This window comes from Solanum tuberosum, unplaced genomic scaffold (genome assembly GCF_000226075.1).
Source record: "Solanum tuberosum cultivar DM 1-3 516 R44 unplaced genomic scaffold, SolTub_3.0 scf00437, whole genome shotgun sequence".
Lineage (NCBI taxonomy): Eukaryota > Viridiplantae > Streptophyta > Magnoliopsida > Solanales > Solanaceae > Solanum > Solanum tuberosum.
The window spans coordinates 241167-254030 of NW_006239357.1; the positions used below are offsets into that span (position 1 = coordinate 241167).

Consider the following 12864-nt stretch of genomic DNA (forward strand, 5'->3'; position numbering starts at 1 on the left):
TATATGTATAAGTTATGCAGGGTAGAAGGTAGAATAAGTTATGCAGGTATTAGTTATACATGTATTAAAATAATAAATTACACATTTACCCTTATTGATTTATTTTTAATTATTTTCATTGAAAATGTTATCCAACTATGCTATTTTCCTAACTTTTTTTTAATACACGAACAACTTTTTTTTTCTGTTTTCATTTGAAATCCAAATGTAATATTTTATTAATATTACAAATTGAATTGTATATAGCGTTATATATTAATAAATATATTCCACTTCTTTAATTAACATGTAATATTTATTTTATTAGGATGTGAATTTATACATAATTCATTTATTTGGTATATTAAAACTGTATAAACAATATATACAACATATTGATAGAATATTTACATTATATAAAATAGGATATTATAATTTACTTGAAATATATTAATCATATTTTATTTTTATAAGTTATAAACATAAAAAAATAACAAAATGAAAAAATAGCATTCCCAATTAAATATAGAGGGAGAATTTTTTTTCTTTACTTTTATTCAAAAAGAGGGAGAATTTATACTATTTGCTTACTTATTTATTTGTAAGTAATATATATTAATTTACAACAAATTCAAATATTTATTAGTTAATATTTATGCATTGTGATCTCTACATAATTAAATAATATATGCATAACTAATACTTGCATAATTAAACCCTGCACAACTAAATCCTACATAACTAATACCTGCATAACTAATACCTACATAACTAATACCTGCATAACTAATACATGCATAACTAAACCCTACATAACTAATACCTGCATAACTCTAACCAGTAACCAAATGGCCCCAAAGTACTTAACATAGGTTGATTATTCTGATATAAATCCCATGATTCGAGTTCTATACCTCTGTAGGAAATCTCGTACCAAGAACACTACTACTTACCGCTACATTTAGCTAACCTTAAGCTCATATCACAAAACACCTAATGTATCACACATTATCCACATGTTAACAACACCATATTCAAGCTTAGAACCTTAACCACTGCATAGAATTCTACTAACCCACTTTCTAAGAACTTCTCATCCTCTCATCATCTCTACCAACTTAACTTTCATGCATTACCACCAGAAAGTTGGCATAGTACTCATTGCGAAGCCTTATATCCTTCTTCCTCCATATTCATACTCTTAAATGGAATAAACACGCCATCACTATCACAATAGCAATAGTAATCCTCTCTTCTATCATCAAACAACTACTACCAACAAAACCACTCTCCAAAACTAAAAAGGATTACTAAAAGGGCTTTAGGGCGAAAGATCAGAAGCATGATTCATTCGAGAATTCTGATATAAGAATATTCATGGCATAACATTATGTTGCTAGCCATTGAGAGTAAATAATGAACTTGTGAGACTGAACATACTATGAGACATGAATACTTATATTAATAGGTTCATATCATGAGGCTGATATCCACAACGTTATGGATTAAGCTCGAGGTTAATGGGTTAAAGTCTTTTCCCTCATTCTGGAAACTGAGCATAGATGTGAATCTCTCTATAGTGTATGAGCATAGATCATAGACACAATTATGATATTAGGAAACATTACCATGATGTTGAAATAGCTTCGCTTGAGGAATATGCAAAATTATGAACAGATTGATATATCTCTAAAATTCTTTCTGAAGACATCACTATCTCATCGTCCACAATTGAATTGATTTCTAATCTTATCATCTCCCCCTTAGGTTTGGAGTTTACACTCTAAAGCCATGGATCTATTATGATCATCTCTAAACTGATCTACATTCCATTTACTCTAATACTCGGGAAAGGCTCATTCCATGGCTACTGAACTCTCCATAAGCAGGTACTAAGACTCCTTCTAAGACCACTTTTTAAGATGCTTCTATTAACCTCTTCTCATTGGCTTATAAGACTGCTTCATCTAACTCTTAAGGAAAAATAATACTTGCATCAACTTATTCCACATTGACAACTCAAATATACTATCTTGGCACACATGAAAAATCATTAACTTAATTGGAACCTAGTCTGATTACATACAATCTTAGGTACACTTCTTAATGCTCGTGTTACTCTTATGACTTAGCCACACTTCACTGTCCTTATCTAAAAGTTAAGATCTCTCACTTGTACCACTCATATTTATTGCAGTAAAGATCTTAATTCCCCACCTATTCTATGTTAAGTCCACTAGATAAAATCTCAAGACTAACATCATCACCCTCATATTTCCATTCTTTTGATCACGACACTCATCTCAAATTCAATCTTAATGTTTATTACTAAACCTGGATATCAATATGATTACTCGCTTACTATACAAACTTAGAAGTACTAGATAAAATTAAGAAACACTCACCTACTAAGACCTCATGAAAAGTAGTAAAGTTTTATCTCACAACCTATTTATTTACAGACTACCGTCACATTCCTTTTTACAACATAAGTAATATTTACCCAATCGCTATACATCATTTCCTAATAAAATTTTGTAACCCTCTAAATATTATGTGCTCTTCCTCAAAATCATAAGTTTGACATAGATCTATCACCTCATTAATACTCTTGCTCTTCTATTTAACACATATACTTGGTCGTTACTAAAACAATGACTCATCATCATAAATTCTTTTCTAGACGAAGTATTCTCTAACTCATCCTAACTTGCAAATCTTACTCTACCTCCTATCATGAAGTCTTCACAAACTTATCACTCCTTAGTCTACCCATAAGAGAAAACCCATCATTAATAACTTACTATATAGAAACATAGCTTGCCAAAATACCATTTCACTTTCTTAGATTACTGAACCTCTGCATACTGCACCTTTGCATACTTTCCTCAAACTCTAGGCACTTTCACTACTACTGCTCATAATCTTGTAACTCATGCTACCATTTCAAGTGAGAATATTACCCAAGCTCTAAAACACACTTCCTCATAAGGATCTAGATTGGAAAAAGGTACAGAGAAGAGAGTACATCTCACTTTTAGCTTAAACGCATGATTAATATGAACATGAGTGCATTCCTTCGAAACTTAACACTTAACTGACTCATTAGCTTCTCTTAAGCTCCTCTGGAGTCTCATGACTTCCTCAAGACTTAGGCTAAGAATAACTCATCCATAATGATATTGGGATTTACTTTTGAACAACCTTTAGTATGAGGGGTAGTCGAATGGATATGAGGAAAGCACGAGTTTGAATGAACTCTTTATGGCATAGTTCTACTGCTCGATTTAGAGTATGAAAGAATGGAAACTTTTCCTAAATGTCTATAGTCCCTCATTTATAGAAGTGGCGCCCTCACAACTATAAATAAGATCATAATGGCACGGCTTCATAGACACCCAGGACCCTTAAAGTTTGGGCTCTGATAACAAGTTTGTCACGACCTGAGCCTACAACCTGGACGTGGCTAACTCTCAAGAATCAAATTGAAAGAAACATTTTTCTTTTAAAAAGGTTTACTGAATCTCAAAACTTTGTTGAATATACTGAGTAGGAAACATAAGTTTTAAATAAAGCATATGAAACTGAAAGACCCTCCAAAATTGTCTATCTATGAAGCCTCTACTGTATAAATATGATTATTGGGATGAGACCCACGACTCCTCAAAAACTATTACTAATAACTCACAAAACAGGAGTCCTTCAGAAGCAAGGAGGTCTTACTCTAAAGCTGACGAGCGGATGAAGTGATCTCAACAAACTGTTGTTGAGGATCCTAATAACTTGTGTCTGCATTACTAAACGATGCAGGTCGAAAGACATCAGTACATTGAATGTACGAATATGTAATAGAGTTGAATAACAAATAAGTGAAAGAAATGACTGCAATAGATAACAATGTGCTCAAGCTGAATGTAAAGAAATAAAGGCGTTAAATCATTTAAAACTTTACAACATATTTCCTCATCTCAGAACTCAACATAATAAATGATATATAAAAATACATTTTAACTTTATTGAGAGATTCTCTAAGCGACAACCATCACAATGAGCTACATAATGATACAACATCTCCCCATTGCTGCCAGAACTGTCATATACCTTACCGGGATATAAGACACATCAACTAAGTGGATCCACTAAGCTATGCTTAAAAAGAAATAAGCAATCATCTTAAAAGTATGATCTCTTATCCATGTTAGCATAAATGGTTTATGGGGGCTGTAACACTACAAGAAAAACAGCCTCTAAGGAAGGGAAATCTTGTCCCTAAATGTCCAAATCTGGTCCCAAATGATCTATTGCGAAGGAAAAAGGCTGGTCGCCACCCGTCCTAATAGCTTCCTTCGCTAAAGGTTAACTACGACGGGTTTCATTAGCTGGTCGTTATATGTATTTTGGGACGAGAGAAAATGTTGGTCGTTACATGCTTTTAAAGACGACATTTCTGGTCTCAAATAGACGATTTATTTTAATTAAAATTTTTACTTTCTAGTCGTTAATAAGATTTATTTTAATTAAATTTTTTACTTTCTAGTCGTTAATAGTCTTTAGCAACTAGCATCAACCTGGTCCTTGTACTCTTTAGCGACGAAAACAGTGTGGTCTTAGATATCATTTAGAGACTAGTAATGTTTCTGGTCTTATATATCCTTAAGAGAGGAACATTTCTAGTCTTTGATTGACCATTAGAGACGAACAATAATTCTAATCTCTAATTAACCACCATTGGTTCTAGAAGCTCGATATCACAAAAAAATAAATTCAATAAATAAATATTGAATTACTACTGAAAATCTCAATACAAAGAGATAATATATATAGCTAAGAAAAAACTTAGCTAACATCTTAGCTAGACTATAATATCAAGTATTCCATAACATTCATAGCAAAATAATAATGAGTTTGTGCATCTTCTAAACTTGCATCTTGACTTGTAACTTCAATCTTCAAAATCTGCAAGTACAAAATTTTGAGATGACGTTAAATAATGATTGGTATAATAATATACACCAACATAAGCATGTTGGCTTGTGAAAAAAAATCCTTAAAGCTGCAAAGTATATGGAATAAATAGGCGTACAGAACCTAATATTATGCAAATGAATAGTTTGCTACACATAACATGTATCTGCAGATTAGAGGTATCTACCCTAAATGCTCATGGAGAAGGCTTGTGTGACAATTATGGTGCTTCTACGTGAATATTCATTTTGTTCTTGGCTCTACATGGAAGACTACATACTAAAGACAGGATTGCAAAGTGGACTGATATCAAAGACATGGCAGGCTTTCTCTGTTTAGACCATCCAGGAACACTTGATCACCTACTATTTCATTGCAAATACTCTACTATTATCTGGTGGAAATATTCAACTTGAATGAACAGAGCAGAGTTGTAACAAAATGGACTGAGGAAATTGAGTGGGTTGTGGTAAATGCAAGAGGTCATTCAATTATTGCAAATATCTATAAAATGTGCTTAGCTGCTGAAGTATATTACATTTTATTAGAGAAAATAATAAGGCTATTTCCAAAAGAAGGCAAGAATTGACCGACAGTTTATCAAATTCATTTTCACAAGAACTCTTTTGCTGAGGTAATATGCAGATTTTCACAAGAACTCTTTTTCTGAGGTAATATGCATAAGAAATTATCTAGGAAAATGCGACACCTTGAGAGACATCCAAGTGAAGATTCAAATTTCTATATACTAGTTCTTTATATTTTAACCTCTAGTCATGTATGAACTATTATGCAAATAAGTCTACCTGCAATGTTTGGGGTAGTTTGCCCAATCTTGCAACAACCTTGTGCTTAATGTGGTTTTCCTGATGGGTAAGTACAATTATTTGCTTACCAAAAAAATATATGTAAATTTTACACTTGAATAATAAAATTGTTCACCTCAAAAGGAGTCTAAATTTCATCAAGTGTTATCCATAAACATCAACAAATCTGCAAGAACATAAGAAAAATTAATTAGAAAAGTTAATGTTCCAATAATCGGGCAGGACTAGATTCTAATGTTAACGAAATTCATTAGTAGGAAAATAATGATGGCTCAAGTTTCTTATCGTGACACAAAGACAAATGTAGTGTATGGCCGCTAAATAATCTACTTTTGTATCAAGTCCCCTCCTATTCGAGAAGAGGGGCATTGTTGAAGTAACTTATAATCAAATTGCATCTATAAACATCCTGTCAAAACAAGGTCATAATATAATGTTCAACATATAGATTGTGCTTCCACGACTTATATAATGAAATAAACACCATACAAATAAAGGAGAATCAACAACTAAAATAATTCAACTACACAAGAAAGCAGAAGAACAAGAGTAACCAAATCGGAAAAAAAAACAGCTTTGGAAAATTCATAAAATCATCTCAGCAAAGAATGTATATAGGTCAAGAGTTTTGTATTGTTTAATGGAACCAATGGAGCTACATGTAACCTTTATAATGCTTCTTTTAGAGTGTTAGTCAGGCATATGTACCAGTCTACTTAGATGGATGAGAACTCTGAGGAAAACACTGCATTGGAATGAAGAAGTTAACTGGACAGTGATTCATTCAAAGTAAAAATGGTAAAACAGAAGTATTTGGTATATATAGAAACAACTATGTATTATATATTGCAATAAGGAATTATAAAGTGGTCAGGCAAGAGAAGCAAACAAGAAGCACTATAATAAAACATATAATTTGAGATATCCTTTTACGAGTAGCAAAACAGGCACATATAGCATGCTTAAAAGTTAATAACATCAAACCTAAAGCTGTCAAGATATTTTGTAATGGATAATCCTAGCTATGTATCCTGAATATACTTCTAGGATTAATGATCTCGATCTATTGTGATTAGTCATTCCAACAAAATGTACGAGGGGTATTGTTATGAAGTAGTTACTTTAATGTACTACAGTGTGCTTGTAAAATAAGTATAAATATTATATGATAGGCAGAATATATAGGTCTTTCTTTGTAATGAGAGAATTTTTTGTTTCATGTAACATACTTACATTGATATGACGTCCAATGACAGAATAATTGCCGAACAGGTAAAGAATACATGTCTAATTGCTTTGATCTTTTTGAGTGTTCTTCTTACATATAAGAGTGTACTTGTTGCAAACAATAGGATTTCAGTTGTAGGTGACAGAAAACTGGAGGACATGAACTGAAGATCTTATATATTCAGGTGAGGCATGAGCCTTTGTAGGACTATCAAATAGAAGAATCACAGAATGACTAAAAGTACCTTGTTGTGTTGGTTGACAACACTAAAAATTAACAAAAAAAATTGGAAGTTGGCATAGAACGACTGAGAAGAAAATAAAAAAATTATGTCATAGGAATTTGCCCGACGAATTAATAAATTGTTGTTGTTGTTTAGGTGAGTCGTCAATAGAATTTGTTTGTTGCAGAGAATACAACACTTTGTACCTTTTGGTTAATTGATAATTCATTTTCCCTTTTGAAATTTTGGCTTTAAAATAAGGCCCTTTCGACTCCGGAATTATTCGAAGACTATTCAGCCTCTACACCTATTCAATTGATTCAATAATAAATTGCCAAACACGTAATACAACTTCAAATTAAGTCATATAACATGTAAAGAATAGGGTTCAACTCCATATAAACATGTTGAGAAAAAGACAATGGAACTGAGCACCTAAGTGATGAGTCTAAGAGTTTTGATGAAAAAAATAGATGTTTACATAAAACAACTAGTACTCTGTCAACACTACAAGTAAAGCACTGATTTTTTAAATATATCCAGGCATCTACTAGCTTGGACTTATCTCTATAGCAAAACTACACTTTCACTAGCAAAATATTAAATTTGTAATTTTTGGCTTCAAAGTCCCACAATCTATTTGTACCATGGATTTCAACATAAAATAAGAAATCATATATACGAAAACTAAAACTGGTCCTTAACATTCTGTTTAAATGCCTTCAACCAATTTAAAAACGCCATTAATTTAGGGCAGAGCTAATGGAAAAAAAGTAACTAGAATAAAACAAGAAAAAAATGCCACCAATACAACTTATGGAAGAAAAGAGTAACCAGACTGGAAAAGAGGCGTACCTGAAATTCTATCTCGAGCAGAGCTAGGACGACACAAGGAAGAAGATACCTGCCTCGAGTTTAGGGCAGAGCTGCGATGGAAAACTACCTTCACCGAGATTAGGACAGGGTTGCGACGGAAAAGCAAGAGCGATATGGAGATAGATGTGAGATTAGGGCAGCGTTTTGCAATTTTAGAAAATAGAGAGCTTTTTAATATTTATTTCAATATACAGTAATTTGTTTTGGCGCCTAAGATTTTGTTAAAAGAAAAGTTTTATGTTTTAAAAATAATTTATTATTAAATTTGAGCCACTTTCTCCCAATCCTTCCTTGCAGGGCCTTCAATTATATAATTTGGGACCAGTTACATGGTTCTTTAGGGACCATATTTAGTACCTTCACAATAAAGTATATGAATAAGGACCAAAATATAATCTCGTCCTAATACATATACTTTTAGAGACGAGATTATTAGCTTGTCCCTAAATGTTGGTCATAAATAAAGCTTTTTCTTGTAGTGTAAGTTTTCTGAACTCTCCCCAATATCGGTGCTCAATACTACTCCCAATAGTATATATACTCATGCTCAAATGAATAAAACATAAATCTTCCTCTAGTTTGAGCTAGTTGATCAAATTACCCTCTTAAAAGAGGTAACTTCTCTTGAAATATCTTTTGAACTCATAACTAGTTTAGAAACCTCAATTTCTGTTTTATCAATGTAAAATTGATAACTCTTGGATTACATAGTCCCCTTACACTCTTACTCAATTCATATTTGAAAACTCTTTCGAAAAGATATCAAAATTATATTTTAATATGATCATTGATGACACGGGAAATCATACTGCATAAACATTAATGGTATATCTATATACCATACTGCTCATACATTGATGGCATTCTCGATTGTTATACCAATCATATTTTAGAAAGTCTTTTCTCAAAACTCATCTTTACTTTCTCAAAACTCAGTTTAAGAACTCAAGTGTTGACTTTAAAAAAAGCTTTCCAAAATTTATAAGTCAAAATAGGGTTCATTATGAATTATTGACATGAACATATCAACTGGAGGATCTCTATAACAATATAGAAAATTAACAATTAGGAATACAATTTTATAAAATAAACATGAACTCAAGAACTCAAAATCAACTTATCTCAAGAATACTCAAATCTAGGGAAAGAATCCTAGATTACTCTTTTACTAATCTGAAAGTAGATGTAGGGTGTGAGGACGAACTAGTCCAGCACCATGATAGCCTTACATATTTAGAAGAACAAGGTTTTTGAAGAATCCTGAAGATTCTTGAAGAAGAACTTGATCAGAAGCCATGAAACCCTAGCTTGAAGGAGAACAATCAAGAAAACCTTTCTTGAGATTCTTTAACTAGTTTCTTGAAATCTCTATGGACAAGAATTATGATTTTCATGAGTGATTCATAATTGTATGGAGGAATTCGAGTTAGAAAGAATGAAATTCTTGCAGAAGGACTTACCTTGAAGAAAAATCTTGAAAAAGATTAAAAGAATCTTGAAAAATATTGAAAGAATCTTGAATGGAGTCATCTACTTTGATTTTATCCTTAGGGTTTTTCCCTAGGGTTTGAGAGAGAAGCGAATGATGGATTAAAAGATGAAAATCTGATTGTTTTGAGCCTTATATTAGTCAAGTAATGTGTTTAGGGTTTTCTTGGATGTAAAAAGATGAATACGACCCCATTTAATGTTTTCCTATCGCCTAATTCGTCACTACACTGTATCAGTTACTAAAATGGTCATAAATTTTTACCCAAATATTGGATTGACGCAAAATATGTGGCATTGGAAAGTATATTAAAATACCTTTAATTCTATATTTTATGGGCCACGTAACTCTTTATATTATAAGAGATATATTTGTTTGAAGTTGACCCAAGTAGAATCTTACATCAAAACTTAATTGATAAGGAAACTATCTACTCTACTTTGTGTTAGGAGTTTCTAGTGACCTTAATTGGTATCCAAAATCATTCCACACTAAAGAATTTACCTTTACACATGGGTAATTTAAGAATCAGCCGATATGACTTTACAAGTAAATATAGAATTGTTCGATTCTTTATGTAGAAATTTTCGGGTATTACATTAGGAGTCGGAGCATTGGAGGAACCTAGAACGGAAAACCTTTGTCAGAATGTAGAACGACCATGTCCATCAGGCCTCGAATGTAAAAAGTTACCATAATTGGTCTTGGACCTCTTTCCCTCCCTAGACATTTACTTAAGCCTTTCCTCTTCAATATGTTGAGAATGAATCACTAGATGATAAATTTCCATTTATTTTATGAGCATAGTGGTACGACATTCCTTAACCACCATCTCGAACTATGCCGAAATAAACTTGCTCATCTTTGCCATAGGATTGGCAACCGTAGTAAGAGCATATCTAGATAATTGTGTGAACTTCAACAAATACTCCTTCATACTCATATTTCCTTGACGAAGGTCGATGAATTGAAGTACCTTTGTCTCCCTCATCTCAAGTGGAAAGTACCTATTAAGAAAACACAACATTAAATTTCTCCCAATCAAGAGGACACACATCAACCGCCCTTGTAACACCCCAACTTTTCGAAACGTATAAATTGACTCGTATCTTCGTGGAAATACCAGGAGGGTGGATAATAAATTTAGAATGATGTGTTATGTGATATTTTAAGTGTTCAAGTGTTGTATCTCAAGTTTTGAAGTTAGGTAAGTGGCAAAATAAAAGTTGGCGAAAGTTACCGTAAATTCCTTTTGTCTGAAATTTGGGTCAAATGTCACATACATTTTCTCCCAATGTATTAATATTTATGGTCCCCGCAACCCATGGAATCGAAGGTATACGAGTCTAGTTTCCAACGCATCAACCCGTTTGTTCATACGACTTTAGAATAGAGAGATATTTCCATTTTCACAAGACTGCGCAAGCAGGCAGGTGAGGTGGGTCCCCTAGGTCGGTGGAACTTTATATATTACATATTCTTCGACTTTTCTTCATTTTTCCTTCATTTTCCATAGTGAAGAACCAGAAAACTCACAAAACCTACAAAACCCACTTCTAGGAAAACCCAAGTTACTGATTTTCATGACTTATGTCCTTGTCAAAAGTTGTTCTACGCGTTGAGCTAGTCAACATGGTATAATTTATTTTATTGATTTCCTAGTATATCGTACTTTGGTGTGTGGACAATAGTTTTTGGGAATATTTTAAAGTTTTGAGGTGTATTACAAACTTATAATCAAGGCAAGACCCTTCTTTCATCGACTCTAGCTTTGATAAGTCGCAAATAGCAATTTGCGACGGAAATACATATCTTTTATCAGATTTTTGTTGTATCTTCTATTCGTTTGTGTTGATTATGATCCTGCCTTGTTATAGTATCAAGGGTAGTTGTGTTTAAAGTTATTAGGACACGTGAATTCAGCGAAAAAGGTTTGTTAAGGCTATTCCCTACTTACGGCATGTTTTCTTAAAGCTTAGAAGCAATGTATTGGGTGTTATCCTTGATATACTTGTAGCCGTGATTGTTGATTGTTGGCTGGTCGAGTTGATAGAATCCTCCCTTGTCAGGATTCTTATTCAGTTAGTAGCGTCACTATGTTGCACACGACTTAGAGGCTATTTGTATAGGTTGCTTATAACTAAATTACTCGCTTTTAGCGATTGGATTGTTATTGTTGCCCTTGGGGCTATTGTGGTTAGCTGCAAGAATTTGATCTATGCGACATGTTTCCTTAAGGCTTAGAAGCAATGTATTTGGGTTGTTATCCTTGATATACTTGTAGCCGTGATTGTTGATTGTTGGCTGGTCGAGTTGATAGAATCCTCCCTTGTCAGGATTCTTATTCAGTTAGTAGCGTCACTATGTTGCACACGACTTAGAGGCTATTTGTATAGGTTGCTTATAACTAAATTACTCGCTTTTAGCGATTGGATTGTTATTGTTGCCCTTGGGGCTATTGTGGTTAGCTGCAAGAATTTGATCTATGCCTAGAAAGGCTATGTTCTACCTACAGGGCTATATGGATGCCTAAAAGGGCTATGAGTTGCCTACGGGGCTATATTGATGCCTAGAAGGGCTATGAGTAGCCTACAGGGCTATATTGACGCATAAGAAGGCTATGTGCTTCCTTCAGGGTCATGTTGTTGCCTAAGAGGGCTATGAGTTGTCTATAAGTTATGTTGATGCCTAAGAGAGCTATCTGCTACCTACGGGGAAATATTAATGCATAATAGGGCTATGTGACTGCCTACGGGGATAGGGGACTACCGATAGGGGTATGTAGGTTGATTAGCACCTTCCGGGCTTATGGGGGCCTGAGTAGGTGGTCTTGTGTGTTGTTTGTGCCTACCGAGCTTATGGGGGTTTGGTTAGGTTGTTGTTTTATTATTTTTGATAAGTTTAGGTTTAGGAGTAGGTCAGTACACTTATCTTATCCTTGATTTATTTATCAGATTATTCCAGTATATCAAGATACCTCATCATAGTCTATTCCCTTTCATACTCTGTACATTATTTTGTACTGACGCCCCATTGCCTTGGGGGCGCTACATTCATGCATGCCTGTCCTGACAGATGACTGAGTAGACCTCCTCAACAGCAGGATTGACTTTTATTTGGTTGGCTAGCCCCTTTTCTCCGTAGCTGCCAGAGTTGTTGTATATATATTTATGGATAGGCTGGGGCCCTATTCCGCTAATATTTACTACTCTTAGAGGCTTGATGACTAGTATGTGGGGTGTATAGCTACATTATGGCCATACTGGCCTATGTTGTT

At 33.6% G+C, this 12864-nt stretch overlaps 1 long non-coding RNA gene across 1 annotated transcript; it reads right to left on the reverse strand.

Moving 5' to 3' along the window:
- Nucleotides 1-4814: 4814 nt before the first annotated feature.
- On the reverse strand, nucleotides 4815-8173 carry LOC107058092 (uncharacterized). The gene is made up of 4 exons (XR_001471766.1): nucleotides 8078-8173; nucleotides 5887-5937; nucleotides 5751-5810; nucleotides 4815-4935 (listed from the first exon to the last, which is right to left on the reverse strand). It is a non-coding gene; the product is annotated as an uncharacterized lncRNA (long non-coding RNA).
- Nucleotides 8174-12864: the final 4691 nt, after the last annotated feature.